Source organism: Myxocyprinus asiaticus, chromosome 30 (genome assembly GCF_019703515.2).
Source record: "Myxocyprinus asiaticus isolate MX2 ecotype Aquarium Trade chromosome 30, UBuf_Myxa_2, whole genome shotgun sequence".
Taxonomy (NCBI): Eukaryota; Metazoa; Chordata; class Actinopteri; order Cypriniformes; family Catostomidae; genus Myxocyprinus; species Myxocyprinus asiaticus.
Window position 1 is genome coordinate 8,117,466 of NC_059373.1, and position 7,301 is coordinate 8,124,766.

General features: G+C 37.3%; 1 pseudogene; it reads left to right on the forward strand.

Moving 5' to 3' along the window:
* Positions 1-7,177, forward strand: part of LOC127421627 ((3R)-3-hydroxyacyl-CoA dehydrogenase-like) — a 12,001-nt pseudogene extending 4,824 nt beyond the window's left edge.
* Positions 7,178-7,301: the final 124 nt, after the last annotated feature.

A 7,301-nucleotide genomic window follows, 5' to 3' on the forward strand; every position in this document is an offset into this window, starting at 1 on the left:
TGGTGAAATTTGGCAAAGATTTCAGGCAGTTCTGTCTTGCGCTGCTATATCTTTTCTAACTCATCTGAATAATGGGCTGCATTCCATTCAGAAGTGATCATCCCTACACCCTATTTCCTTTAAAGACTTTACCCTCCATTGTGAGAGCTTTGAAGGGCTGAAAGGTGTGGGGCTCAAAAATGTGGTCATTTGGCAATATTTTGGGAAATTCTGTTCGGAACGAGTCTACAGCTTGGCTACCATTATTATTCATCCATCAAAAAGCCTTGTGAAGGCATCATTTAAGCTTTTTCAAAGTGTCAAAAAATCCCATAGACTGCATCTTCACACAGATCTTCAATAGATCACTGGAGCAGTGTGAAGTCCCATGCTGCTTCAAATGCTCAATCATTATTCCTGTCCCAAAGAAACCAAAAATCACAGGACTTAATGACTACAGACCTGTCGCCCTGACGTCTGTGGTCATGAAATCATTTGAAAGACTGGTGTTGGCCCACCTGAAGAACATCACCGGACCCTTTCTAGATCCCCTTCAATTTGCTTATCGAGCAAACAGGTCTGTGGATGATGCAGTCAACATGGGATTGCATCATATCCTGCAACATCTGGACGGACCAGGGACATATGCAAGGATCCTTTTTGTGGACTTCAGTTCAGCTTTCAACACCATCATCCCAGCTATACTCCAGAATAAATTACACCAACTATCTGTTCCCATGTCTATCTGTCAGTGGATTACCAGCTTTCTGATGGACAGGCAGCAGCTTGTGAGTCAGGGAAAACTCACTTCCAGCACCTGTACAATCAGCACTGGTGCCCCCCAGGGATGTGTGCTCTCTCCACTACTCTTCTCCCTCTACACCAATGACTGCATCGCCAAGGACCCCTCTGTCAAGCTCCTGAAGTTTGCAGACGACACCACTGTCATCTGCCTCATCTGAGATGACGATGAGTCTGCATACAGAAGGGAGGTTAAACAAATGTTATTGTTAATTTTACTTTATCAAAATCAGCAAAGATTTCACATAAAAAAGAGGAGTGCATTCAAATATGAAGGTAGCTATTTTGGAAGTTATTTTACAAGGTCTTCTACTTCCAGATGGTTTTATACAAAGCAATTTACAGTGCAATTATTACACGGACAATACCCCCCCCCAGGGCAACCTGGAGTTAAGTGCCTTGCTCAAGGACACAATGGTGGTGGCTGTGCGGATTGAACGGTCAATATTCTGCTTACCAGTTCTGTGCTTTAACCCACTTCGCCACCACCACTCCATTAGAAACCACTCTAATTTGAAACAGGAAGCACTCACAGGGCATTGTATAAGCTGTGGGGGCCACATATTTAAGCATATAAAAACATTTTATTTTTCAAAGTTGATGGGCCGTGAGACCTTGCAGCCAAGGTTGGACTTTCAAAGGCAAGAGGTCATTGAAGTGGAACACCACCCTGATTATTTGTCTTTTGGTGGCACCTAGTGGACACAGTTGGTACTACATGGCACTGTTGACTCTTCTCGTCTCATATCGAGGTTAACACTAGTGACACGATGACCTCATTTTTACACAGGAGCTTCCAGTGTACAACAATACAAAAGCAATACAAAACAACAGCATGACATAGATAATAATAAAAAATAAAAAATAATTATACACATACGTAGTGCAAATCTAATACAAATCTGTTATCTGTTATGTACAGTGCAAATACAATCTGTTATGTACATTGCAAATGTTTTTTTTTTTTTTTTCTCAGAGGAATGAAATGGCCGAAGAGGTTGAATGTTGAAGATAAAATATAAAAAAGACTAAACTGTGTATTGCACATAGTTATTGCTCAATGGGGCAATTTAACTGTTCATGAGATGGATAGCCTGAGGGAAAAAGGTACTGGGCAGAGTGAGTGGGGTCCAGAGTGATTTTTCCAGCCTTTTTCCTCACTCTGGAAGTGTATAGTTCTTGAAGGGGGGCAACCAATAATCCTCTCAGCAGTCCGAACTGTCCTTTGTAGTCTTCTGATGTCTGATTTCGTAGCTGAACCAAACCAGACAGTTACTGAAGTGCAGAGGACAGACCCAATGACTGCTGATGTGGCAACATTCAAACCAACAGTTTACACCTTTGTTTGACAAGTCATTCAGCCACATTTCCATTCAGTGCTCACGAAAACACCCCTGTTAGATTAGGTAGACTTAAGTCAATAAAACGAAATGCATTATAGACAGCAAAAGAGCTCTGTAACCTGGGTAATATTAGCAGAACTCTCTAGTCTACTCGTTTAAAGTCTTTGTATTTCAAAGTATTCTTAAATACACACACACACACACACACACACACAAATAATTTTACCCTTTTCACCAACAAGAAATTAGACTTTGATTTGCGTTGTAACATTATGGACAATTTTTTTTTTTTTTTTGTCTACTAACGTTGGTAAATTAATATTTACTGGAATATGTTGAATATCAGACATCTATTTATCTATCATACCTGAGGTCAGACTGTGTCCTAACTGAGTCTTTTTGTGTCAAGAGGTGGCTTTGGCAGGGCAGTGTGTCAAAGATTTGCCACTGAAGGTGCTTCTGAATGAGGAATCGGCCATTCAGACCCTGGAACTCCTGTCACGTGACCACAGAGGTCAGGAGCACATGGCACTTATGGGTGGAGGTGTCATCAAAGTACAGTGTGGAGAAACTAGTGACAAGTATTCAAGTATGATAGACATGTATCTGTACTATTCTTGATAGGTTCTCTAATGTGAAGACCCAAAAATGTAAATTCTCTCAAAATGTACTCACCCTCATGCAATCCCACATGTGTATGACTTACTTTCTTCAGCAGAGGCCACATGAACTCAGCGCTCTCGTGAATGCGTATTCTGCTGCTGACCACTAGCGATGCTTTATAGTTAAAAAGTACTTAAATATTGATCTTTTTCACACCAAAAGCGATTGTATCTATTTAGAAGACTTAAGATTAGTTTAACCACTGGAGTCATATGGATGACGGTTATGCTGACTGTCTGTGATTTTTGGAGTTACAAAGGTCTGATCACAATCCACTTTCATTTTAAGGACCTACTGAGCTGAGATATTTTTTCTATTTTTCTTCAAATGTGTTCTGCTGAAGAAAGAAAGTCATATGTATCTGGGATGGCATGAGGGTGAGTAAATGATGAGAGAATTTAAATTTTTGGGTGAACTAACCCTTTAATTCAGGCTTTCATATTGAACTCAGATGGGACAAATAATTCTGGTCAAGTGAAGCACATGTAAATAATTAATTCTCATTATTTCATGATTATATGATATTCACGATCTGCTTATTGTTGCCGTTCCTGCAGCGTCACTACTTGCAACCACCCTCTGTGTGGGATCACACAAGATGAATTTCTTCTCAAAATGGAAGAGGAGGATTTGATAAAGTCATTTACGTTAACCTCAAGGTAATACTCTCCGGAAAGTTACTATATTTTATTATAATTGCCATAAGACAAAAAACACCCATGATATAGAACTATAGAATAAGCTATAGAGCCATGCGGATGTTTTTGCTTTTGAATGTACAGGGGAAAAAAAAAAAGCTTTATCTGATGTTGGAGAGATTGCATGTTAAATTGTCTTTTCTATTCCTGTGTTTCTCTCTGTTTATTCACTCTTTCTTTCAGGGAACTTTTCTTATGACTCAGGTGGTCTCCAAGGCTCCTGTTTCGGCAGGTGCTCCGAAGGGATCCATCATCACTGTGGGCAGTATCGTGGGCAAGGTCAACCACTTACTGCATGCAATACTGTTTAGTGGCACATAAAGATTATTTTAATTATTACAGTGAGAGTAACCACCACTGATGGTTACGAAAGTCATTAAAATTTTCAGGCCTTTCAAGTTTCTTGTTACTGTTTGGCTTCAGGTTGGGAATATCGGCCAAGCAAACTACTCAGCTTCTTAAGGAGGGGTGGAGGGACTCACTGGGACCGCAGCCAAAGAGCTGAGCAAGTATGTTACCATTTTACTCTGACGTCACACAGTAACAAGGCCTGTAATTTCCAAACACTTTGCAGCCATATATATGTTTTCCTTTAGGGCATGTGGAGTCAGTGTTCGCTAATGCTGATATAGTGTTTTAATTGCAAACTGCCTCAGTGTGATGGCAATTTGTATATTAAATAGAAAAACTTTCAAAATGTAATTTTTTTGTATTATTTAATTTAATCTCTTTCGGATTTGGGAACTGCCACTCACTGGATGTTTTTTGATTTTGGCACCATTCTGACTAAAGCCTAGAGTAGGGCTCTTCAGCTACTTTCTTGCGGGGGCCAAATTATCCATATGAAAACTTGGCGGGGGCCAACATTTTTTCCGTATTCATCTTAGCTAGCACTTTCATCGCAAGTAATATGTTACTTAAAAAGCACCCATAATACTGTGCATTTATTTATATTAAAATAGTCACAGGTATATTGAATTATCATTTTTAAGGTCTGGCCATACATTTCTTCATAAGATCTGGCTGAAGAACATGACTTACACTCTTAACTAACAAATAAGTTTTGACCAACTTGTACTTGGAAGAAAAAAAACAAAACAAAACATAATTATCATATTAACATTTTATTATTATTGTTCACAAATTATGAAAACTGAGGAGGAACATTTAGATCTGCTAAAGCCCTGTCACAATATCAACCCACAAATGTAAACAGCGGCCATATAGAAATGTCATGTTTACTTAAAAATTAATAAAAAATGTTGGAAAAAAGAGATAAAATGTCTATTCTTCCATTTTCTCTATAAAGTATCATCCTATTCAGTGAGAGAAAAATTAGTCCTTCAAATATTGTGAATAGTGGAGGAGTCAGATATTCGTGCAGGTAATATTGGTAAAAGAGGAACAAACTGTGCTGATGCTGTTCGTGATTGAGAAGGCTGACTCATATCTGTATATACAACCAAATATTATCAGGATGTTTGCTGGTTTAATTTCATGTTATAACTGTTTTTACAAGCACTACCGTCCCTAAACAAATGAGACTTGCACGTTTGACACTTAGAGGATAGTAAATAAAATAACTTTTCAGCACATTTTCTTGGAATGCTCATTTGTTTTGTTTTTTTGTTTTTTTGCCTAAGGTGTACATATGTGCTGACAAGTGACATGTCTGTGACAACTGCGGTGATCATTTTTTACATCTGTAGATTTGACACCACGTCACACAGCTAAGCAATTTATGTAAATGCATTTGATTGAAAAAGACAATCAAATGCGCGATCCATGTTTTGCGAAGCGGTGTAACTAAACTGTCGCCAGAAAAGCTTAAACACACACTCCGGTCTGGACAACTGATGACGGCTGAATGCTGTTGCACGCTCCATTGAGCATTGTTAAACTCACTGCTGATTGCTGTGACGCGCCTTTGAACGCTGAGTTGTGTGCAGAAAGCGCTCTGATTTTTCAAAAATCAGCCAGCAGTTGACTAGCCATGCTCTAGAGACTGTTGTGCGTGTAAATTCCAGGAGATCAGCAGTTACAGAAATACTCAAATCAGCCTATCTGGCACCAACAATCATGCCACAGTCCAAATCACATTTTTTCCCCATTCTGATGGTTGATGTGAACATTAACTGAAGCTCCTGACCTGTATATGCATGATTTTATGCATTGCTCTGCTGCCACATGATTGGCTGATTAGATAATTGCATGAATAAGTAGGTGTACAGGTGTTCCTAATAAAGTGCTCGGTGAGTGTATAATAAATATTGTAATTCAGATAATTCAAATACATTATATACTGTACATACAGTATAGTATGGCAGCAGACAAGTAATGCATTTAAACAATACAAAAAGTGGCTTAAAAGTCAAAATATTGTTTGTTTTATTTCTATATAATTTAATATAACCCTATTATTGGCCAAATTTTATCTGCTGTATTTTTAATTGTTGGTCTATAATCACACGTCTTACTTTGGTTGTGTCACATCTCACTAGTTTTTAGCATCTCTAGTCACACAAGCTGTGTCAAGTTAAACGTAGTTTGAAACTTTAAAAAGCATGTCGAGAACTCTGCATACTGATCTGCTCAGTCCAGCTGTCATTCTCTGTCTGAGCTCAAAAGCACGTTGTCTGTGGAAGGTTCTGCTTCCTGCTCGTTGGTTTGATGAGGTGTGTTGCCTGTACAGCTGGGGCCAGATTTACGAAAAATGTTCTTTAGAAAAAAATAAGAAAGATCTTAGGATAAATTAAAATACATTTTTGGGAATGTTTCTAAGTGCAATTCTTGAAAAATTCTTAAGAATTTCTCAAATATTTTCTTAAGTACGTCTTTAATTATTATGTATTATTATTATTGTTATTATTATTATTATTATTTTTTTTTTTTAATAAAATGACAAGCTTTGGTATTGTCTGATTTTACTAGCCTTCTCATGAGGTTGCATTTTCTAATACAACAAATTCAGTACTTCAACACTGGTAAATCTTAACAATAAATGTATCTATCTCTTAACCTTTTTTTAAGTAGCAAGCACCTTCTATAGACTCACGGAGAGAGAACGCTATGCAGCACATCCGTTTGAATTGACTAGCATTGTTCACCACATTAAGAAGCTTTAAAGCAACATTTATTGTTTGATTTTTATGATAACGTTTGAAAGCTGAAAATAAAAATAACATAAAACACATTTCTACATAAACAGCTCATTGTGACTTCTGACTCAACATGTAGAACACATTTGAAACAACCCAGTAAATTCATTAAACATCTTACCTTTTGGGATTTAAGGTTATATTAACTTTAACATGTTATTTACGAGAAAGACATATTCTCAACATCTGTAATAGTGAGTACCATACTAAACAGTGTTTTAATAACTGATTTTGATGATTATGATATGAAACCTTTTAAACAATATGGACTTGTGAAAATGCCTTTGATATATTTGTTTATAATGTTAGATTGACATCTGTATTACTACTTATTTGTATTATGTATTATGCATTCTGCATGTTAAGACATTTTGTCATTGTTTATGTTTTCAAATTCTCTTTTAGCTATATTCTCTGTCTCTTACTCCTCTTCGTCTTTCTCTCTGCAGAAGTTGCTGATGTATGTGCATTTCTGGCATCTGATGACAGTCGATATATTATTGGAGTCAGCACTGATGTTGCTGGTAAAGCTTGATCTTGCATTGAACAGATTCTTCAGCAGAAAAACTACAAGAAATGCTTTTGATTTCATTTAGAAATAGGCTGTTCTCCTGTTTTACCAATTTTAATTTGAATAACTTTTCTCATTGATACAGGTG